This window comes from Perognathus longimembris, chromosome 9 (assembly GCF_023159225.1).
Source record: "Perognathus longimembris pacificus isolate PPM17 chromosome 9, ASM2315922v1, whole genome shotgun sequence".
In the NCBI taxonomy this organism is placed as follows: Eukaryota; Metazoa; Chordata; class Mammalia; order Rodentia; family Heteromyidae; genus Perognathus; species Perognathus longimembris.
In genome coordinates this window covers 61,317,714-61,343,459 of record NC_063169.1, presented here as the reverse complement: position 1 = coordinate 61,343,459, position 25,746 = coordinate 61,317,714, and positions in this window count along the sequence as shown.

Here is a 25,746-nt window from a genome sequence, read left to right as displayed (position 1 = left end):
TGATCATCAGGGTTTGGATAGTATAATTCACTAATCACCATCAAATAAAATAGCTGCAAAGGTCATGAAAACAATAACTAGACTATTCAATGTAACTGAAGTCCATTTGGACATGTGGAGATGCCTGCTAGTTCTTTCATTCTAAAGACATTTCCTACATGTCCTAATAATCACTGAATATTTGTTTCATTAGCATGTTGCTTATTGGCACCTACATTTCATGTCAGGATAGATGGTTTTCATCTCTAAACAGTGTGGTAGATGAAGATCTGAAACTCATAGCCTTGGAAGATTGAGGGAAACATGACTATGATAAAGATTATGCTGACTGCCTCCCTCAAAACAAAACAAAACAAAAACAAGCTGAGTCTTTGGTAGCAAACACTGAGGGTATTCCCAAAATATTTGCAAACATTTCTGTCAGATAGCATCAGCATCACCATACGATTTAAACAAGCATGTATTCATCACACTTAAATCAGATGTCATCTGAGTGGATGAGAAATGAATCATTTACTCCTGACAGCTTGTTTATTTCTGCCAACACCTTCCAGCAGGGATTGTCTAAATGCACAACACGCTTTCCTCCTATCAGGCATGGGGATGGGATTGCAAATAATACAGGAAAGAGCCTTGCTCAACGTGGAGCTCCCTGGAAGTAAGTGTCTACTCCCCTCTGAGCAACGTGTGGGGGTGGGGTGGGGATAAGGAGAGGGGGTCTTAGGTATTTCAGATCTTGTATATAAGAACAATGATCATTCTATGGTCACCATTACTACAATCTCTCTACTACCAACCTCAAGCATGTTTCCCATTAATTAAAGATTAGTACCCACAAACTTAACAGGGCCTGGAATAGTGCTAAGCATTTTGCTAATGAATTTAATCCTCTCAATACCCTTGGACATAGAGGTTTCTTCTTCATATTACAAAAGCAGGTACCACAGTTACGAGAGAAGCTGAACAAACTGCTCAAGGACTCCCAAGGACTCAATAAGAAGCAAATCGTTGATTCGCACCAGGCCTTTTGACTCCAAATCTTGTGTTACACTGGGAGTGTCTTGGATCCTGGACAGATAATCTTAACCTTTGCGAACCTCCTGTTTTTAAAGTGTGGGATTAAAGATGTGGGCAGAGGAATAGCTGGGTGTTTCTAATTTTAGATTTCTAAAAGATGCAAGCACTTTCCAGAGCCTAGAAAGTATTATACAACGTTTTCAATCCATTTGAAAAAGCACTGAATCCTACATATCACCCATAGGCGGGAAATTAACATCTTAATACATAAAATATACTCTGGTGGGTTTTCCAGTTTGCTTATAATTCTTAGGGAAGAACATGGATTAAAAAAATATCTTCTGTGTGATGCCTAAAGACTAAGAGACATTTGTAAATTTCTTTTTGGGTCAGGTTAGGCCAAATGATCAGAGAAAGATCGTGTACATGTAAGTGCCACAGAGACTTAGCACTAGAGCCACTTTATAGTTCCCAGGGCTACTGGACGGCCTAAAAGAATGACTCCTGTCATAATGAGGGTAGCACAGGAAGAGATAGATGGTGAACACATGAGTGGTAAGAACTGCCATTCTGAGATATTAAGTTCTTTTCAATAAATCATATTGATTCAGGTCAGCTCCCGGGTCAGAAGGTCATGATTCAAGGGCCAGAGGAACTGCTGTGTTAACTTTAAATGTCTCTCATAGCTTTGGGCCTAGGAAGTAGTGACATTTAAAGAAAAATACAAGACACCATGGATACCCTATGTGCCAATGTCACTCTGTGTGTGTGTGTGTGTGTGTGTGTGTGTGTTTAGGCATGTGAGCATGTATGCCAGTACTGGGGTTTGAAGCCAAGGCTTGGGTGCTGCTCCTTAGCTTTATCACTCAAGGCTAGCACTCAATCACTTGTGCCATAATTCCACTTCCAGCTTTTTGTTCAGTAAATTGGGTAAGAGCCTCATGGACCTTTATGCTTTGACTAGCTTCCAATCACCATCCTCAGACCTCAGCCTCCAAGTAGCTAGGATTATGGGTGTGAACCATCACCAACACTTGGCTCTGAGTCTTTCTGAGTGTGTGTGTGTGGGTGTGTGCGCGTGCACGCGCGTGCCAGTCCTGGAGCTTGAACTCAGGGTCTGGGCACTGTTTCTGAGCCTTGTTGCTTAAGTCTGGACAGTACTCTACTGCTTGAGCCACAGTTCCACTTGTGGATTTTGGGTGGTATACTGGGCTGGCTTTGAACCCCAATGCTCAGATCTCAGCCTCCTGAGTAGCTAGGATCATAAGCATAAGCCTGGCTCCCCACTCTGTCCTTTAAGGATGTAAAGATGAAGGAAACCAATCCACGCAAAGTTTTCTGACAACCAAAATAGCTTTCAAGAGTCCCACTAAAGATAAGGAAATTGTGGGCTCCTTGCAGGAACTGTGGAAATAAAACTCATTTCCTTCCTCTAGGTCACACACTTTTTAAATTGCTCTTTTGTATTACATCCAACCTAGACATGCATCTTCCTCCCCACTTTGGGGAGAAATCACCTCATGGAAATAAACAGTCATTAATCAAAGAGATCTTTCTTCTCAGAGTAAATGTTAATGTTAACATAGCTAATAAATTTAATCTGAATATAATTCATGACATTATACTAATAGGGTGCCTATGGTCTAGGAAAGGCTTGGAAAGTCATTTTTGGTGTTGAGGTGGCAAAATTATTGCAGAATAGGTATTTATGTTTTATATTTTCATTGCTATAACTACCATACATTTTAAGCATAATATGGCGGAAGTGAGAAGGAAAAATGCCAGTTTGGTGGTACAGCCATTGACTAGCCCCAACCTAACACACACGTAGCTGACTACGCATGACAAGTAAATCCTAATTCTGTGTAGTTTCTGGGTCCCCCCACGGGAAGGATGTGAATTTCTGACCATTTTAAATGTGACAGCAGGCTTTTAGCATGTAGACGAGTAGAGTAATTTGGCAGTGATCTCCAGACTCATGCTCAGCAGACTGGTAGATCGGAAATAAATCACAGATGTCACCCACATGTTCTCTTAGAAAGCAGAGAATTGATAAGGTGCCAATGCCCATCTCAGTCACGCTGCCCTTGTTCCAATTGATAGAGGCTCTCATCCTTGAAATTCTGACAAGTACTATTAGGGAAAGAGACTCTAACTCATATCTTTTCCTGACTCTTGATCCATCTTCCAAACTGTGCCAATCTGATCCCCGTCTCAGGCTCATTTAATTATGACATCTGAATCAATACTGCATCCTACATCTAGTCTGTGCTTTCCAATAGCCGTGACTGCCTTGCTAAAAGAGTTTACCTTCTCATTTAGAAAAAAAAAAAAGGTATCTGGCTTCCCATTGAGTCTCTTTATTTTTAATTTTTGAAATGAGTCATTACTTACAGGCCTTGCAAGATTTAACATGTATTTAAGAAAAAATACATGGCATTTTTGAACTCAGATTCAATTCTGGCTTCTGCAATGCTAAGCTAGAGACTACAAAATGGAAATGAAGCCAAGAGCAATTTAAATAAATTACAAGCTGACAACAATCTGCCTGGGTGATGTTTTAAATGAAACATATTAAACTGCAAAAAAATATCGGAATGCTTGAGACTCTCTGAAGAGACTCCATTTTGATGCTCTGCTGGCTTTTAAGATGAGCAACAAGGCTGAGAGAGCGTTAGGAAGAACAATGCCGACACAACTGGGATGGGCCTTATTCTGGTGTGTCTGCTACCACAAAACACATAGGTGGAGCTTACGGAGCTTATGTTTTGCCAGTCTGGATGGTGGGAAGGCCAAGGTGGAAGTGCTGGCAGATTCACTTTCTGAAGAGGACCCCCTGAGGCATCTTTGCATGCCTACTTAAATGCAGAAAGAGCAGGAGGCAAATTTTTAAGTCTTGGGGTTTTTGTTGTTATTAGTCCTAGGGCTTGAATTCAGGTCTTCGGCACTGCCCCTGAGCTTTTGTGCTTACGGCTAGCGTTCTACCACTTGAGCCATGGCTGCACTTCTGACTTTTTTGGTGGTTAAATGAAGCTAGAGTCTCACAAACTTTCCTGCCCAGACTGGCTTCGAACCATGATGCTTAGATCTTAGCCTTTTGCTGAGTAGTAAGGATTATAGATGTGAGCCACCTGGCTTCAAACTATTTGTATAGGATATTAATGCCATTCATGAAGACTCCACCTTCAGGACTCCCTCCTAAGGGATCCATTGTTAAAACCTCAGGGTTAGAATCTCAACATACCATTATAGGATCAATTTATCTGCTTATATACAGTGCACCTAATCAGTTCCCCATTTCAGCATGTCATGTTATAGTCTGAAAGTTTGTACAATCTATGTTTAAAGAAGAGCTAAGCTTATGCCATTAGAATATATATGTATATAGTATACACACACACACACACACACACATATATATATATATATCTATATATACCACCCTTGAGTCAGAATACTGTCTCATCTCTAATTATTGAAGCTACAAACAAGGCACATTTCATAGGAAAGAGAGAGCCTAAAATGCTGAAGCTCTATGAAGATGCTGTGATTATATACCTACCTATATGGTGTGTAATTATGTGGTTCCAACTAATTCGAACAGCTTTGAGAAAAGACACTATAAGCTGACTGAAAATTCATGAAAGCAAAAAACGCTGAGGGCATGGTTCAAGTGTCAGAAGAAGCTCAAGAAGCTGAGCTCAATCCCCAGTATTGCAAAAAAAAAAAAATCATTAAGGAATCTTTGGTCATCTTATAAATGATAAGACTCTATGTTATAGGCTTGCATGGACATATATGATGCTATAAAATCATTGCACATATATAAAATGTCTAAATATATATCACACATATATATGGTATGAGCTTTTATAAGACTATACAACTATAAGCTTATACAAATTTATAAAGTATGCCTATCTAATCATCTAAAAGCCACAAACAAGTATTTGTTCATGAACTGTTGACCTATAATTTTATCTATAACTATCAGCCTATAAGCATCTGTGAAGTATAAACCAATGCACACCTGTAAGGTGTGTGTTTCTATGTATCTATGCACAGCATAGGTATCAAATATCTTGATAATGTTCTGGTTGGAATCAAGGTATTAGTTTAATTACCTTGATAAAATTCCATTTATTTTATGACTGAAGGTTTGTCTTTTTTCTGTAATGAGAAATTAAAGGTTTTATTATATGAAAAACAAAAAGATGGCATAAAATATAGACTTATTCATAGGTAACTTCTTTTCATCATGGAGAATTTTTGAAAAGAGTTTATATAGAACATCCTTTTATTTGCCAGTCCTGGGGCTTCAACTCAGGGCCTGAGCACTGTCCCTGGCTTCTCTTTGCTCAAGGTAGCACTAGCACTCTACTACTTGAGCCACAGTGCCACTTCCAGCTTTTTCTGTTTATGTGGTGCTGAGGAATCGAACCTAGGGCTTTGTGCATGCTAGGCAAGCACTCTACCGCTAAGCCACATTCCCAGCTCCTATACAGAACATCTCTTAAACAAAGCTGTCATGCCAAAGTCAATTGTTCAGTGTCTGTTTTTAATGTTCCTCCCAAATAGAAGATAAAGAAAAGAGCTCTATCTCTTCCTCCTGGTAGCTTTTACTGCAAATCACTGGACTTATATTCTTTAAGCTTGGCTTGACCTGAAGGAGAAATAGTCTTATGATAATTTTTACCTCTGGGATCAATTCATTATTGATGAAAATACAAATGTTCTAATGAAGAAATTCTGAGGACTAATATAACTTGTTAGATGCCTTGAACAATAATATTAATAGTTAACATTTATTGCTATCACTGCCTTTCCAAACATCTTGATTAGACTACTGCTGTACATTATATCCCAAAGTATTGTTTCTTGTTCAAATTACCATGGTCATCCTAAATAACACACACACACGCACACACACACACACACGCTATCAACACATCTTCAGAGTATTTTAATACAGTGCTGAATATTTTTCCAGCTTCTAATAACTAGATTCTAGCTGTTAGCTAGTGGAAAAGATTTTCTGAATGATAAAACATCACTTCATTTACCATACATGAACTTGATAATCTTCCTTGGTTCCTAAAAATATCTTTCAAAACACCTCTTTAAAAGCCCTAGACATTTTTTCAGCTTGTTGAAGAGCTAAAAAAAAAAATCAGAGAAGAACTCTATTTTTCTGCTTTTAACCTAATTTCCCCCTATTTTCAGATGGCTCACTCTTCAGATTTTCATATGTAGAAATTATTCAGCTCTGGCTTGGTAAACCCTTGGTTGAGACTTTGCTTTATCCTGACTGTGAGTGTCATCTAAGTCCACCTATAGTGTTCAATCCTTCTATGGCAGAGAGGGGGCAATGAACAGACCAGACCCATGACTTTCCAACTGTGTTCTTCCACATCTGAGGAAGGTACATCCACACCTCTGGGCTGCAGTGGGATGGGTCAGTCCAGGAGTGTCAGTGGCACCAAGGCTTTTCACCCCCAGCCCTGCCTCCAATGGCAGCATTCAGCTTTGCTCTGTTCCCATAGTAAGATATGTTGTTGTCGTAAGTTTGTTTGTTTATGCAATATGAAGACTCTGCCATTTTTATTTGGGGAAGGGGAGGTTGCTTGCAAAGATCTGTTTTAAAACCACCAACATCAAGGGTTCAAATTTTTGTGAATCTATGATTTAAAAGGCCAAGAAAGATGTCGACGCTGCACCAACATTGCTGCCTTCATTCCAATCCTCCTGTAGCACAGATTTCAGATGAACTCTTGATGTCAAACACAGAAAGGATAAGGTGCTGTGTCTAGGACTATTTGGTATTCAAGCGGTTTGTTCTACATGGAGAAACAGAAGTCCCTGAGCATAAAAGATACCTAAATATGAAGAAAATTAGCCTATCTGGGCACCAGTGGCTCACACCTCAGCCCTAGCTACTCAGGAGGCTGAGAACAGGATCAAAGATTAAAACTAGCCTGTGGAGAAAAGTCCACGAGACTCCTATCAACAATGAACTCTCAAAAAGCCAGAAGTGGAGGAGTGGTTCAAGTGGTAGAGTAGCGACCTTGATTAAGAAAAATCACGCGAGAATGTGAGGCCCTGGTTTTTTTTTTTTCCCCCTGAGGGTAAAATACAATTTAGGCACTTAATATATGGTTGTATTTAGGTTTTACCCACTTCTATCCATCCAATTTCCAAATACATTTTAAAATATAAAGACTCAGAATTACTGGTCACCAGTGGCTCACACCTACAATCCTGGCTACTCAAGAGGCTGAGATATGAGGGTTTTAGTCCATACCCAGCCATGATAGACAAAACATAAAAACTGTAATTAGCCAGCAAAATCTGGAACTGGAGGTGTGGTTCAAGTGGTAGAGCACTAGCCTTAAGCAGAAAAAGTTGAGTGAGAGAACAAGGCCCTCATCTGAAGTGCTGGAACTAGCAAAAAACAAACAAACAAAAAGACTCAGAACTAAAATGAGATTTTGTTGTATATACAATTAAAATTTTAATTAGTATTGCTTCGAGAAAGCATGACAAGTTGAATATACTTCTTTGACTGATCTTTCTATTCTGATATATCACCCTTAAATAAATACTTCATTTAGGTTGAGAATGTGGCTTAGCGGTAGAGTGCTTGCCTAGCATGAATGAAGTCCTGGGTTGGATTCCTCAGTACCAAATAAACAGAAAAGACCAGAAGTGGTGCTGTGGTTCAAGTGGTAGAGTGCTTGCCTTGAACAAAGAAAGAAGCCAGGGACATTGCTCAGGCCCTGAGTCTAAGCCCCCGGACTAGCAAAAATAAAAATAAAACTTCATTTATTTTAAGATGAACTTGTCATGGTGATTTTAACAATTTTTAGCAAGCATCTGACAAGGTCAGATTTTGAGGATTGGGGACTTAAAAAAAACCCCTCAAACTAGAATATTATCTGACCATCAGAGCTATTTATGTCTTTAGAAAAATAGGTGGAATAATTTTCTCAGTTCAAATGAGATGTCTGTATTTTTTTAAAGAAATGAAAATGTAGCAGTTATTGGCAAGGGTATGGGGAAAATGGAAGATTTATGAGTTTCCGTTGGGAACTGTGCAGCCTGAAAACAATTGATGAGTTCTTCAAAAGCTAAATGCAGACACATAATATGACTCAGCTACTCCAATGCAATACACACACACACACACACACACACACACACACACACACCCAAATTACTGCTCAAGATGTACACAGACATCTTCAAAAGAACATCATTCACAATAACCAAAATATATAAAAGTCCAAATAGCCATCCACTGGTGGATGAATGAACTGGTCAACAAATCATAGTATATACACGCCATGAAATATCATTTAGCTATGAGAGGAATGAAGAAACAATAGTTCCTATAACTTGTAAGGTGTTCAACAGCATAATGCCAAGTGAAGGAAGTCAGTAACATAAGTAACATGCAGAATAAGTAGAGGCAGGAATTAGGTTAGCAGTTGCCAGGTACTCAGAGGAGGAAAGTAGAGGGAACTTCTCAATAGGTGTAAGTTTCCTTTTAGGGTGATGGAAATTTTGGGGAATTAGTTAAGAGATGATAATTGTATAACATTGTGAATATGCTAAGTATCACTAATGTGCTCACTTTATAATAATTAATTCTGTAGCTTGTAAATTTCATTTCCACCAAAATATGAAGAAAAGATCAATTCCATGAATCCTCTTTGAGAATAAAACATTGTCCTTCACTCTGAAGAGTACACAAAAATGCAGAGTTCTGCTTTTTATGTTTTAGCTTAGTTTCTCTCCTCAGTGCTGGCTTCTACTGAAAGACGTAAAAATTATATTATTAAGTATATATACAAAGAGGTGATAATTCCATAAGTCAGATTATGCATAAACTTCATCTTGGTCAAAATTATTTGTTTGTTCTGAGATACGGTCTCACTATGTAGCTGAGGCTAGCCTTCAACTCTTGATCATCTACCTCAGCCTCCCAAGTATAGGGATTACAGGTGTGAATTATCAGCACTGTTGACTAGCTTTTAAATGAGATTGTTCAGTAACATTGCTATGACCTATTGATGTGCTACTATCAGTGACTCAGACCTTCATTTACACAGTTATTCAGTGTCAATCCATTACCACCTTCAGTAACAGGTGCAGTATCTGCCTTTAAGAAGCTTTAAGTGGTGGAGCAGGTCTAATTGTACCAGTGACATGTGCTACTGTAGCACAATCTCATCTTTTCAAGGGAGATTACTGATGGAAGGAGAAGTATAAGAAGGCTTCTTAGAAATCACAGAACCTGAGTCCAACCTCTAAAATCAAGAGTAAGTATCTTGCATATCTTCCAACTCTTATCAGACCCATTTGTGGCTGTGAGCTTGTCTGTCTGTCCTTATAGATTGTGAGACACTTGAGAGCAGCAACCATATCTTTAATCCAAGTACCTTGCAGGAGGAATTTTTCTAAATTCGTGGAGAGTAATCTACATTGCCACCATACTGATACAGACAAATGAGGTGTAGACTGTCTGAGGAAGATATGTTTGAAAATGTATCATTGAGTTATGTCATTAAATGCAGAATGATGATTTCTAAGGGGACATCCTTCTGATGCTAGAGTCTGTCACCTATGAGAAGAACTGAGCTGGGTTTACCATGAAACGGCTCACCCTCAGCTTTGATTAGGGTTGGGGGGCTCATCTCTTGTATTCAGCTTCTGGCAAGAGCCTGCTGTTAATTCTATGTGCTTCATTTGTATTCATTTTCTTAAAGGGAATTTCCCAAATTGTATGACCTTTAGAACTCATGAAATCTAGATGTGACCAAAGATCCTGGTAGGTCTCAAAGACCTTGAGAAAATAAAGGCCTGTAGAGTCTGAACTGCTTCAGGAAATGTGCCCAAGAGTCACACTGCCTGCGTTGAAAATCTGATCCTTGTGACCTTGACTGTGTTACTCAGCCCTTTAGTTCTAAGGCATAGAATCCTTGATTCATGAGAATCCATTCTTTTTTCAATCACAAACCTAGATGTCTGGCCCAGGACAGTCAACAAATGACATCTCTATAGAAGGGAAAACTGATGGCTGGTATTTTATTCTGTTTTCTATTGCTATAAGAAAAATGCCTGAGACTAAGTAACTTACTCAGCAAAGAAGGTTATTTTTGCTCATGATTCTGGGGAAGGGCACCGTGATGGTATCTGGTGGTGGGTATCATAGGGTATAATAGGGAATATAACAGGGAAAAGGAAGAGGGCAAGCAAAAACAAGGGTTGGGAGAAGAGAGTAAGAAAGGCTGAGAAAGCCAAACTCACTTTGATATAACCACCCACTTTTAAATCACTAATCCAGTCTCCAGATAATTCATCTAGTTATTAGAGAAAGGAATTGCTCTGTTAACTTAATGTCCTAATTGCCACTCAGCATCTCTGCCTTTCAATTCCATCACAATGCATTCTCATATAATCTGGATCTCAAAAGTGACAAGCCATCTTCTAACTACAGCCATTGACAATAATGTTTGTCTGTATATGTTGAAATGGCAGTGAGAAGTATGGGAACTGTCTGAATTTGTTAGGATTTTGTGTTGTTGAGAAACAAGAGAAAGAGGGTCACAAGTTGGAACACATTTCAGGTACAAAAGCATTGCACAGCTTGACTTCTCAATACGAAACTCCTAACTAGAGATTTAAAAGCCTCTCATATTTCTCCTGGCCTTCAGACTGGGAGTATATTTCAAGTGAAATTCCAGAAGGGGGTCTTGATTCACGAGACAGTAGTTGCTTCAGTAACTAATTTATAGCAAAACATACTTTGTCTCCCAAGTTTGTCATTAAGACCAAGAACAGATACCGCAGGCAACAGGCATTTCTCATACTAGGGGCCAGGGCCTGTGGAATTCACTCCCTCTGGTGGTTCAAGAGAGCCAGATTTTTGGCAGGTTTTAAAGCCAGGTACATAGTGCATTTATTTCCATAACCTTTTAATTTAGTTTTTACCTGGGGCTTCTAATTGAATTTGTATATGGCAGAAAGGCAACTTTTCCCTGCTAACGGCTTCCCTGCAGTTCAGCGGAGACCCAGGGACCTGCCGGTGCCAACACCGTTGCCTGAATATTTTTCCAACCTATGCAAGCAAGAAGCCAAGATCACTGGCAAGAGGAAGCCTGTAGCTCAGTAGAATTAAAACACATTTACATTTGGGATCTGGGCACGATATTCCTATCCGTCTGTATGGGAAGTCATTTTCTCTCAGTTTGCTTCAAAATATTTGTTGAAGAGCTTCTTTCCTTGTTTATCCATTTTTAAAAAAAAGATGTGAGATTTAATCCAGAACAAAGCTTGTCAATAGAAATATCACATCATTGGGGTTAAAATTTTTACTTGTAGCATGGAGGGTTTTATATGTGTATATTGACAGTCTATATTATACAAAATAACTTGATGGTGTAATCAGTATTTCAATCCACTAGATATAAAGACAGTGCATGCTTCTCTCTTCTGTTCTTCACTTTTTATTAAAGTAGCAAACAAAAAAAAGAGTCATTTTTGCTTTCTTTCAAATTCAACAAACCACTAATCTAAAATAAAGGAGGGGGGGTGAATCTTCTTCTTTCTCCAGCCCCCGGTAACCTTGGCAGCCCACAAGACGCCATCAGAAACAAACGAGATGGTAAATAACAATCATTTCCTATTCATAAAAGCTGCCCTTGACAGTCTAAGAAATAACAAATGACAAGCCAATGGATCCTGAGAGGTTTCTGAAGCACTTTAATAACTCTGAATCTGTTTTGATGTTGTTTCTTTAGAGAGGAATTATTAGCTGTTTTGAGGAACTTCAACCAAGTTTGTGATTTCTGGATGTTCCACCTAAACAGAGTGAATCGAAGGCACAAAAATCCACTTTCTATTACTATTCATTTATTTATTGATATTTTATCTTATGTTGGTTGGTTGTGGGGCTTAAACTCAGGGCCTGAGTGCTGTCTCTGAACTTTTTGTTTTTTGCCAGTCCTGGGCCTTGAACTCAGGGCCTGAGCACTGTCCCTGGCTTCTTTTTGCTCTGCCACTTGAGCCACAGCACCACTTCTGGCCGTTTTCTATATTTGTGGTGCTGGGGAATCGAACCTAGGGCTTCATGTATAGGAAGCAAGCACTCTTGCCACTAGGCCATATTCCCAGCCCCTGAACATTGATTTTGAAGCATGAAGAGGGTCCAGGATATTTGAATGTCTTTTATTAAGGAATACATTCAACTTCCTTTATGTTTGTACAACAACAACAAAAATTTCTAAGGGAATACACTGCCTCTTCTTAGGAAGTTTCCCACAGGGTAGCCAGAATACATTGCTTCTTTCATTTACTATATCTGAGGATGTCTTACAGGGTTGACACAGGACTAGGAATAATACTGGTGTTCCATGGAGATGGTATCTGAAGAATACATGCAGCGTCAACCTGTAACTTTGTGAGGAAGAAATGCAGGTAAGGTAGAAAGAACTCTTGGCATGCCCAGTAACAGCTGTGTGAGTGACTGAGCCACTGCAATCTCTGTGGCTTCAGTTATCCTCCTCGGAAGGGGCTCATCCCATGCCCCGATTTCTCTGTTTAGAGTCCTGGGGATACACTGTTTATACACCTGAGGCTGCTGCAGTGACTTCCAGGTAGGTGCTGTTCAAAGAGAAGGTGATGTGGGTGAGTCAGGAATTAGTCAGAGGAGCCACTGACACAATGCATAATCAAAGAGTACCTGATTGTGAGGAATCTTGAACTATGTAACTAGATTTTTATTGGGTTTTGATATAATAAGAGTCCCTAAATGGAATTACACTTTAAGGCTGAGAAGAGACAGCTGGTGGTAATGCAGGTATAATTCCATCAAGAAATTCAGCTAGAGCCATAATGCTAAAGTGAGATGCTTAGGTGATTTGATTTGTATATATATCTACTATTTCCAGAAAATGACAATATCTACATCCATTTGAAAAATAATTCCTAAGAACATGTTTTTTTTATGGCAAATGGCTGCCTGACCCCAATTTTCTTTTGCCAGGCATACTTTATTGCAGAAATGAAAAGAAAGCTACTCTGAATAATCCAAAAACTGTATTTGCTTTCAAGTGTTGTGGTCCAATGATAGATTTATGAGCAAACAAAGTTTTGTTCCCACCAATGCATTCCCAAGGTAAGACAGGAGTTTAACCTGTTGAAAAGTCAGAGCTGCATTTGCCTAAGGCATCATGTAGAAATTCTATGATTTAATAATTATGGGGATTTCTTTCTTATCTTTAAGCATAGGCAATTATTTTAGTTTTAAATATTAGGGTCACATTTTAATGTTATATTAAAAAAGCTGTGCAGAAAATATGAAACCTTAGAAAGCCTTTTGTTTCCTCTTAGATGTTTTTGTTCCCCCACAAAATGGTGAACTAGCATGCTAGATGTAGGTATTTGTGAGTTACAAAGGAGCTTGGCAATATTCTAATGCCATTTGTTTCCATGAAGAAAATATACTTAAGACATTATTCATCAAATCACAGTACATCATTTATTTCTCTTTGATATTTAAATAGTGGCAAATATGATAGGTTGAAATTCAACTAGACAATAACTCCCGGTACAACTATTGATGATGTAGTCAAGATTAAAAAATATCCATTTTTATAGATCAAAAGCAATTGAATATTGGCATTTTCACATAATTCGATCAATTGGATTGCAGTAACCTTTTTCACATTTAATACAGATTGAATAACTGTAGAAGTAATAATTAGAGCCACTTGAATCGCTAATTGAATGAATAATGTACTCAGTATGTTAAAAACTTTTTCCCTAACGTCACAAGCGTGCTAGGCTAGAGGCCCAACTCCATGAATCCAACATTTCAGGACTGGCCACTTGCCCCAATATGCAAAATAAAGACATCAATCGTAGTAATGGGCAGAGGAAGGAGATTTATCTGTGGTACAGAAACCCTGTGGGAAAAGTAAAGTACTTCCGCCTGTCTTTAGGACACAGACATGAACTTTACATTTAACGCTAACTCTCAAGAGTTGGACCTGTCAAGAAGTGTGTGTGTGTGTGTGTGTGTGTGTGTGTGTGTGTATGTATTTGTTTTTTTCATTTTGAAAAATATTATTTTACATATTCAGAGGCACACAGGCATTGTATGTTTGTGTTCCTCCCCTAAGAATATCCTCCTTTGGTCTTGTGGCATACATAATTATTAAACAGTTCTACTGGTCGGCAAAGGTATGGTCTAGGTACTCATTTACTCAGGATTGATCAGGTCACCTGATCATGAGAAGAAGCTCCTTGTTGTCTTAGGGGTAGGGTAGCTCTGACTCCTGCCTCACATTTATCCCTCAGTACTATCCTTTCCAGATTCCAAAGTGGCTCCAAGGTGACAATGGAAGAAAGCCGCTCAGAGCAACGATGTAAAATGGAGGTAGGGAGGCAACTCTTTACATTTCTGCCCGTTAATTTGTGGGCTCAAGGAAAGAGTAAACAGTTTTTAGAAAAAAAAAAAAGCTCTTTCAGAGTATCTACTTTCAGTACTTAACACTTCAATAAGCAAGTTTATGTGGATGATGCATAGTTTTAGCATGACTGTACAAAAGTAATTACACCTAATGTCTGTTTTTGTCCTAGGGCTAGAAGAAATTTTTACCAATTTTACCAATTTTAATATCACCTGAGTTATTTTTGAAATTTCTATCATCCTGAGGCAGTCACCCATAAGGGTAAAGTTACAGCTATAGAGAGTTTTATTGTTTGAGAAACAAAACTCCTAAAGCGTAGCATATTAATTAGAGCTCTCTGGATATTTAATTAACTTAAATCCATGAGAAACAATTACTGAACACAATTGCACAATAGTTCTAATAATTTCTTTCCTGAGCAGTATTCATAGCATGGAACACTATTCAGAAAGTACTTGGAACACTAATCTAAAACAATCGAGAAAACGAAAACAGTCACTATGGTGCATGAATACAGTTAGAACAAACTTTCTATTCCTTGCTTCAGTGGGAAGGGAGGATCAATGCCTAAAAGCACGATTGTCCCCACTAAGACAAGTCTGCTGAGTCTCTGGAGCTGTGTCCTCGGAGACTTACACAGAGCACAGAATTCTTTCTGAAAGAATTTGCCTTGTCACAGAAAAAAGGAAAGAAAAACTTGGCGCTCTTTGCTCAGTACTTCCACAAAGACACAAACTATGCTTCAAAAGCCACAGCCATCCCTACAGGTTAAGCTTCAGGGAAAGACTCATGTTTTGTGCTCCTTGGAAACCCACAAAGACTTGTGCGGAGTTGAAGGGTTGTGAGCACGTGTTCAATGTGGAACATGTCAAGTGGTTCAGACAAACCTTGGATTCACAGGTCAAAGGAAACGGAAAGCCACACTGGAGAGTCTGTGTACGCGGAGGACTTGGGAATTTCCCCATTTCCTGGACAGTCAAGAGTGATTCTGATCAATGAGTGGCAGAACTATAAGGGGGAGAAAAGGAAGGCGAGCTACACGTCTCCAAGCATTCATATGACTTTCAACTTGTCTCCGAAACTCTTCACAAGAGGAATCGCGCTTTTGGATTTCATATTGTGAAAAATGGAAACCTTATTTATGCAGTATTAAAGTCAAACCAGCCAAAATTCAAACACAAAAAGGCACCCAACCATCTATGTGTCTTTCAGATTTATTGCAAGTGTGTCCACACACATTTCTCACTGCAAGTTTCTTCTTTGTGATAGGGCAATGCTTTCCTTTTCCTATTAAAATATGCATAGGTTGATAACGGTATCTGTAAAAGGCTTGTTGGTGGTACTCAGTAATTGATTAAATGATAGATAATGATGCTCCTAATTTAATTTGATCATTAAAATTCTCTTCAGTTTGTATATCAACTTGTAAGATGGGTTAAGAAGGAGGTGGCTTGAGGGTAGGATTAAAACAAATGTATCTACCTGTAATATGGTTTGGACAAGGCACAAAAAATGGAGCACAGGACTTGACATTTGGCTGCAAAATTCAATTTAACTGTACATGCAAAAGAGGGGTTTTCACTTGTGCTATCAATATAAGTAAGAAGTATCTGTATCACACTGGTATAGAAGCATCCACAATAAAGTTCTCAAAGATAATTATGCAAGAGCTATATCATTGGGCTTGGGATATGGCCTAGTGGCGAAAGAGCTTGCCTCGTATACATGAGGCCCTGGGTTCGATTCCCCAGCACCACATATACAGAAAATGGCCAGAAGTGGCGCTGTGGCTCAAGTGGCAGAATGCTAGCCTTGAGCAAAAAGGAAGCCAGGGACAGTGCTCAGGCCCTGAGTCCAAGGCCCAGGACTGGCAAAAAAAACAAAAAAAAGAGCTATATCATTGGTTCTAAAACAAAATTATAATATGAGACTTTTTAATATCTCTTTAGAGAGGAACCTCAAGGGAAATACTACTTGCTTTCCAAGAAAAACATCAAATAAGGTAAATGATTCATTATGAGAAAGAATTTCCATTAATATATTTATAAAAATGCTTACATACAAAAATAATTTTTCACTGAAATATATTTAATCTTTGGTATTAATAGACTTAACCATTCAAATTAATTTTAAGTTAAAAAATAAAACATTAGCTTTGGCACAATCTATGAAATTATTTATTAATACTCTTTTGTGCCCTTGAGCAATTAAAAAATCTGCAAAATAATACACTCTTCCATAGGCAACATTTTTTTTTTAACCAGTCCTGTGGCTTGGACTCAGAGCCTGTGCACTGTCCCTGGCTTCTTTTTGCTCAAGGCTAGCACTCTACCTCTTGAGCCACAGCACCACTTCTGGCTCTGTCTGTTTATATGGTGCTGAGGAATCAAACCCAGAGCTTCGTGCATGCAACACCACAAATTGAGATACACAGTTTCCTTGATCTATCACATAATAATATATTTGGAGATGATTTATCTTTTAAAAAATTAAGTAAACTTTAGATCCAATGTAGTTGGGTATGACGAGTGTAAATTAATGCAGATAAATACTTCAGCTAAGTGCTCTCAGGTGAATTGCAATCAAAATTAAGACCTACAATTTAACAAGATAAAGTCACCTCCAACTTATTCATTGTTCATCTTAAACAAGTGGAATTAAATGTCATTATAACTAAATCATTATGAAATTACAATGAAATATATTTCAGTCCCTATCTACTTTACCCAGAATTGTAATGTTATAGAATTTAACCCTGAGTCCTATTAAATAATTATAGAATTGCACAAACTTTTCTCTATAAATGGAAAAAAAACCTCATAGCTAACTTACTAGTAAGTATATCTAAAACCAAGGCACTATCAAATATCTCATCATTAGGTTAAAGCTTTTCAATCTGACATCCTGAGATAGACTTGGATCAACTTCAGATTTCCCTTTTGAGTTTAATTGCAGAAGTACAGCAATTTCACTTACTAAATTCAACTCTATACAATACAACCTCCAAACACTAAGGTGATAAAACAATGCCTTCATTTAGTGAGCAAGAATACTTTAATGAAAGCAAAAATGTAGAAAATTTGACCGCATGAATATTTTCATTTAATTTTTAAAAAATGAATTGCAATTCATTATGCTTTTTGTGAAAAATATTAATGGAAGAATTTTCTCATACACTAATTCATTTATCTATAATTTGATTTATTTTATTGGAAAGCAAGTATATTTTCTTAATAGATCACTCTAAGAAAATATATTAAAAAATCATGTATAATGTCTTCATTTTATAACCAGTGATAGAGCATTTGTACAATTATCTCTGAGAACTTTATTCTCAATGCTTCTGCAAAAGCTTTTGCAACTGCCCTCCCACAGAATATTAGCTTTGTATAGCATAAATTACATTGTTTAAAAACATATTATAGCCTATCCTGAGGTGTCTCTCTGGTAGCTTAACCCTGTCAATAAGTTGGTCTTAATCTATTGAGCCTTAAATTTTCCAGAATGGATTATATATAAAAATACACTTAGCTTTTGATATGATAAATATTGGAATACTTCTAATTTTTTATGGCAGTTGCTGGTAACTTACTATAATACAAAGTCTGGAGCTCACCATTACAGTCTATTATCTGTAAAACTGAATACTGGGACTAGGTATGGTTATAAATGTGTGTGATATCAGCTACTTAAGATATGGAGATAGGAGTGTTGCATTTCAAGGCCAGCCCTGGTAGAGTTAGTGAGACCCTGTCTCAAAAGACAAGTTATAATATTGACACACACCTGTTATCTCAGCTACTTGGGAGGCAGAATTATTAAGACATCAGTCTATGTCTGCTCAGGGCAAAAGTGAAAGACTATCTAAAACACAAACCAGGGCCAAGACAAAATGGCAGAGTAGAGGGCTTCTGTTTTGGATTGTGTGAATGAGAAAAGTCTGAGTAATGAAGGACAGACTATTCAGAAGAGCAAAACTAAGGAGGAATATTGAGAACCACAGAGAGGAACAGGGCTGTTAAATGTGGCAAAACAGAAAGGTGACAGAGAAAACCAGGAGATGGTTTTCGGATTGGCTACCCACTCTAGCTATGAAGTTGCTTTCACAGGGGAAGAGGGGGCGGACTCTCCCTCTGTTGTCCATCCAGGCTCTTCCTTTGTTCTCAAACAATGTAATCTGATAACTTGAGTATCTCAGTCTCAAGCTAGAGGCCCTCCCACAAGATGGTGCCACTTTCTGAGATATGGGGAACAAAAGGTTGTCCTGTCTGATGTTGGCATGTTACATTGGGGAAACCACCAAATTCTCATAACAGAGATTTGATGCTTGTAGGAAGCATGGATTTGTTGCACAGGAATGGATTTGTCTCCTCTGTAGTGGAGGCTGCTTAGCTCAGCAAACAAAAGGTAGAGCCTTTGTTGGTTGATAGCTCTGATTACATGGTGATCAGTTTACATTGCTTGCCAACAAGTAGTCCCAAGCAGGCTTTAGGACCAAGTCATAAATAAAAACTGTGGGAAATCTCTCCAGTAGAATGCGTCAAACTGAAGAGAGAACATCAGTGCTTTGTGGACAACTTAGGTGTGCTAAAACAGTCAACAAATAATTTGGGAAAAATAAGCATCAGTGGAATATGCAGAACCTAGGGATACCATTAAGAGACCAAACCTAAGAATCATGGACATAGAAGGACAAAAGCTAAAGGTTAAAAGGATGGAATGTATACTCAACAAAACCATAGGAAAATTCCCCAAATCTTGAGAAAAATAAAACACTCAGGTACCATACTACTTTAGGATACTCCCCAAATATTCTCACTTGAATATTAAGTGTACAGAACAAGGAAGTCCTAAATACTTGAGAAGAGTAACACTATGTCACACACATATAATAAAAACCAACCAAAATAACTGCCATTACTCATCAGAAACGTTAAAAGCAAAGAGGGGTTGGAATGATGCATTTGAAGTTAACAACTGTCAAAATAGATTAATCTACTCGGCGAAGTTATCGCTTATGATTGAAGGTCAAATGAGACTTTTCTATGGCCAACAAAACCAACACAATGTTTTACCACTACAAAAGATACTTAAAAGAATGCTTCATATGGATGAGGAAGATAAACCTAACAGTGAAAAAATAGGAAAAAACTCACAGATTAGCAGATAAGCACATAAAGACCAGAAAAGAACCACATACTTCAAAAACAATATGTGAAACTTCTATATACCTTTCAATAACTATATGGAATGTTAATGGTCTCAGTTCTCCAATCAACGTAAAGGGGAGCAACTTGTACTTAAAAGCATAACTGAATATTTTTTGCCTACAAGAAATGTATCTTATTGAGAAAAATAGACATTGGCTTGAAGTGAAAGGGAAGAAAAAGATTTATTTAGCAAATAGAGTCCCCAAACAGTCACCATTAGTTATACTCATATCTGATGAGTTATTTCAAATAAAATTAGCCAGAAGAGAATAATAATAATAAATAATCATACTAATAAATAATAATGAAGGGAATAATCCACCAATAGTAAATAATGATTGCTAACATTGATGTCTCAATTGTCAATGCAACCAATGTCATCAAATTCTAGTGGACTTTAAAGCACAGATGGATCTAACACAAGGATAGTAGATGACATCAATACACTATTCTTACCATTAGACAAGTCATCTAACTCCCCTAAAAATCAGCAAAGAAATCTCCTAATTAAATGACACTGTAGACTTAAAAAGACTTGACAGACATCTACATATTATTTCATTCAACAGTTCCACATGTCACTTTTTCTTCTCAGCTGCCCATGGAATATTCTGTAAAATAAATCATATCTTAGGATATAATACAAGTCTTAGGAAATATAAGAAATTGAAATAACTCCTCATATTCTATAACAAGATAACTAAAAAGTACTGGAGGGATTGGGGAAAGTTATGGATTTCCTAGCAAGTACAAGGCCCCTACTTATGGGGGTGCTCAAAAATAAATTTGTAACGTTGACAAACTCAGGAATAGATATTTTTGTACTATGGACAAATAAACTAAGGAATAGGTTATGACCATTGAACATTTAGGAAATCTTACACACATTATGTGGATACACATGTATATGTCAATAGTGAGTAGTTCACTTACAATATATATGGTAGGTATCTGAAGAAATATTATGATATTGGGCATGACTAGAACTCTATGGACATTATTATACATTTCACCAGATTTTAATGTAACTAAAAATAAGACCGGGAAGGTGACCAGAAATAATCCCCAAATTGTTTTTAAATGCTTAGTTTCAAATATCTTGATTTGATGCAACAGGAAGAGAACAGCATTGGGAGTCAAAAACACTGATGTCAATAAGACACCAAGTGTTAAGTCCAATAAGGCTCCTCTCAGCTCTAACACTGATGGATCCCTTGTGTCTTTCCCTACAAACCTTTATCTTCAAGTTCATATCTACCTATTTTCCCTGACAGAACTTTTGATAGCTGAATGGTTGAAACAGCTAAAGGACAACAGAAAAAGAAAGGAAAAAAATATAGAGAAGGTATCATTGAATAAACAAATATATGTAGCTAAGATGTGTTTGGCCTCCCATGTTACTGAGAGTTAACAACATGAAATAATTTTTCTAAATAATTGTTTAAAGAAGGCAAAACGGTGATTGACAAAAAACATTGCCCTTGACTTGGATGAATTTGGGAGACTCTTGGTACTGAATACAAAATGTTTTGCACATTTGGGTGTCCCAGAGTAGAGGAGAACACATTAAAAAGAAGAAAATTGTATGATGGCAGGAGGAAGAAATTAAAAATTAAAATGTAAAACTGGTCAAGCCATAAAAACATAATTATAAAAGTTCTCTAAGGCATTGTATCATGATTAACATAAAGAGTTGTAACATTTTCCATTTAAAAAGGAGATATTTCATTATAAAATGAAATGTAGGCCTTTATGGGTTTTATTTCACACAGGGCCTTTCAAGGATGAATAGGCTTAGTTTAAACAATATAGCATAAAAAAGTCTTGATATTATGTCCAAAGTATCACACAGAATTGATACCTATAACTACATCTAATTAATGAATTTACTAATATATCAGACTGGCTTGGAAAAGAAAATATAGAATCCATTCACTACAAGCAATTATTTTTGAGGAGCACTGGTAAATTATCTTTATATGACAAATAAAAACACACTGTTTTACTTCTACAGGTAGTAAACTGATTGTATATATCTGATATTTTATACCCCTTAAGCAGATAGTCTGTATGTTTGAGCAAATCTGATAGCCGAAGAACTGATTTGTCTATTGTCTTTTGGATTGGTTAATCAGTGTGTCCTGTACCTAGTAGTTCCGCAATAAAAATGATGTTATTTAAGCCTGACTTCCCTTATGTTTGCTCCTACAAAAAGTCCCTGGTTTTGTTATTACTTCAGCAATTGTTCTTGCAATGAGTGTTCTGGGTTAACAGGTCAGTTGGGTTAAATGTTAACAAGTGTATTCCCGTATGGCAAGAATCATCTGACTTATGAATAGGATAATAAACAACAGGAATACTCATGGGAATTGTTTTGTGCCGGGAGCCAAAATGGCTGTCAGGATGTAACTTAAAGAAACTATAAAACTTAACTGATAAGAAAATCTGGCACTGTTTGTCATGCTCTAACAAGAAGACACTATAAGTCTTAGCTGATAAGAATGTTTGATGCTTTTACAACCTTGCCTGTTAAGCCTAACATCTTGTCTAGTTTTAATTAACAACCTTGTAAACTTTACTCAGTCCCTGTCCTGAGAAGGACCATCCCATGGTTCTGTAACCTAGCAACCTAATGACCCTGTCTGTGTGAGTTACCCTTTGCTGATTACTATATAAGCTGCCCTGCGAAAATAAAGTTTGAGACCTTGATCAGAATCCTGTCTTGGTCTCCCTCCTTGTGTCTGGTTTGTCTCTCATTCAGGTCAATTCCCCCTCGGGCTCCTGTTGACGAAACCCCGCAGGCCGGGGCAGAGTGGCGCCCAACGTGGGGCTCGAGGAACGGAGTTTGGTCTGAACGTCGACCTCATAGAGCAGCTGCACCCTTCATTGGATTGCCACCCAGCCGGTGAGTGAAGATCCGCACTGAGATCACCGCAGAAACGCCCGTCTGCGATACAGATCCGTGAGGTAAGAGAGGCGACGCAATTATGGGACAAACACTCAGCAAGCATGAGCTGTTTCTCCGGGGGCTAAAGGCCTCTATCAAGGCACGAGGAGTACGGGTTAAGAAAAAAGACTTAGTAGAGATTTTTATATTTTTGGAAGATGTTTGTACATGGTTCCCACAAGAAGGGACGATAGATAAAAAAAAGATGGTGTCGTGTTGGAGATTGCCTTAAAGACTATTATCAGACTTTTGGTCCCAAGAAGGTACCTGTGCAGGCCTTCTCCAATTGGAATCTTATACATGAGGTTCTACAAGTCCGCCATTATCAAGCGGATGTTTCCAAGGTAGTTGAGGATAGTGAAACTTTCCTAAAAGAAAAATTCAAAGGGAGCCAGGCTTCTCTCCACGAGGAGCCTGCTAAAACGCCCCGCCCTCCCTCTGTTATGTCTCCTTGTCCTTCTGTTTCCATTCCCATGCCTGAAGTCAGCAGTGATCCCCAGCCTAGGGGCCCAAAGTCCATTTACCCGGCCCTCTCTGGTTTAGAATCTGGTGGCTCTAATGATGATATGCCTCCACCGGGAGATAGGGCCACTTTAGGGGAGGAGATAGCCAAATACCATAATCCTGACTGGCCCCCCTTGGCCGCTTCCAGCGCACGGCCACCTCCTTACAATACAGCACCTTCCTTTTGTGCTCCCACTCTTGCCAATTCCCCGATCTTGAGGAAATAACCAGACAAGCAACAGTTAAACTTTCCCGGGAGGCTCAGTCCTTAAAAGCCCTTCTCCAAGCCAAAAAGGAAAGGTCTCAGCTTCTTAAACGGTTGTGAGATCTTGACTTAGAGTTATCATCTCCGCCCACTGCCCACCTCAGTCCTGGCAGAGTTACAGCTCTCCTAGGTGCAGGCTACTCACAGAGGGGAGGGACCTGAGGCTAGGGAAGTGCTAACACCACCGAGGTAACTTCTCTGACCGAGTGCTCTACAATGGGAGGAGCACAATCTAAAAGCTGCTCAAGTTTGAGCCCAGCCTTACAAATTTGGAATATTTTATTTAACTTCTATGAGTGCTTGGGCAGACGAAGTTCTCTCTGTCTCTCTCTTTTTCTGCCTCTCTCTAAACTCTGCCTACCTGCCTGCTTGTGATATGTGATGGGCTGGTACTAGCTTCCAAATGTACCAATGTTTGTTTAACATCTGTTTTGAAAGACACAAAGAAAGGTTTTTTATTCTTGTTATTGATGTTTGTTAAGTTTGGAGATTGCATTAAATTCTGCTTGTTTGGCTAAATCCTAAGTTTTCTCTAGCATTCAGCACATGGTGGACAATAGAATTGGTTGGAGGTGGAAGCCCACCCTGAACTCTGGAACTGTGGTCTTGCAATTCAAAGGTGCCTTGCAATTCAAATGCTGGGAGGTGAAGCTGTCTTGCTGTGAGCCTGCTAAGGCTCTGACCAGCTCCTTTGCCATTATGCCTTGCCACATGTCTGTGTTCTTTCTGCTCATGCCCTGTCTCCCATCTCCTGGACCTTCTCTGGTCATAGTGTCCCATTTCAGCTCCTCATTGGAGCTAAACTGCTTTCTCAAAATGTGGCTTCTCAGATAATCTGTGAAAATTTTTGTTTGCTGAAAAAGTTTTTTGTTTTCTAACCACGTGGTTCTAAAATATGGGCAAAATAATATCATTTTGCTACTGGAATTCCAGAAAATTTACATGGCCAATTAAAAAACAATTCTAAGCGCGCCCCAAAGCTTGTGCACAACTGTCTGTATGTCTGTTTGTCTGTCTGTTTGTATGTCTGTTGGTAAAAGTAAAACAACAACAACAACAAAAAAAAAACAGGTTTTAAACCCATGTTTGGGTGCAAGCAAGTGTATCTAAGAAAAACTCCAAAAAGTTCTAATATACAGCACGTGATATAAGTACCTTGATGTAAAACCAGTGTTTTATTCTTTATTTCTATCTATGTTAAAAGTCAAGTGTACACCTAATCCTGACAATTCTTTGGTATAGATTAAGATTTTGCTTCTCCATTCTTTTCTGTGCTCTCATAAACTTTTTAAGATCAAGGGACAAGAGTCATTTTAAAACAAGTATACAAATGTGGCTGCTAACCTATATTTTCCTGACCCAGGATTAATATTTTGCTTTATAGGATTCAGGTCGACATATGTGCTAGATGCACTTGCGCTAGCTGTGTGGACTGTGGCAGTCCGTGGCTACAGAAAGCTGCCTCCACAGTCTGCTCCCAAACTGCCTGGTTTCACTGATTCCTTTCTCTCTCTTTCATGGAAAACTGTTCAGGAAATCTATGAGTCCTGTAAAGATTTTGACAGGCCCAGCTCTGCCCCACCCCCTCCCAAGATTAGAGTTGGATTTATAGCAGGCCTATCATGACAGAGTTGCCACCAATATTTACTCCAAAGTTAAAAGCATCAGAGTTGTGTTTGGTGGCCACAGGGTTGCATTGGGGAAGCATTGGTATCTTCCCCCTCCATGTCTCAGAAACTGTCGTGGCTGCTGCAGAGAGCAGACTTTGTTGGCGTTTGGTCTTTGTGGATTTTGTGACTAAGAAGATGGTTAAAGGCCCAAGCCTTCAAAAATCTTTTAAAGTTGTCACCCTGCTTAAACCATTAGGGCACCAGCCAACAAAAGCCAGAGTACTCAGGGTAAACAACCAAGGAATACTGGAAGGTTTCAAATGTCTTTAACCAGTCTGTGTAGAAATTTGCAGGAAACCCAGAAGAAGGTGTGACTATCTATTCAGGGGACTCTGAGAGATGCCACTACAGCCTTGCCCAGATCCAACCCATCCCTCCTGCTGGCCTACTGATTCGGGATGTAAGACATAAGCCACTTGGGATCCACTGAAGCTGAGACTTTTACATTGTCCTGATCCTTTGCCCTCTTGATTGTTATTCATTTGTGTTCTCTTCCACCTGCTGGTAAGGTAAGGTTAAATAATATGATTTGATTTGATGGCACATGGATCTCATTCAGTCTGCTGTTTTCTAAGTGTTACAGCAGAACTCTGGCAAGTATTTGTTGGTCTTATTTTAGGTCATTGTTATTTTACTAGTCAAAAATTACAGATTAAGA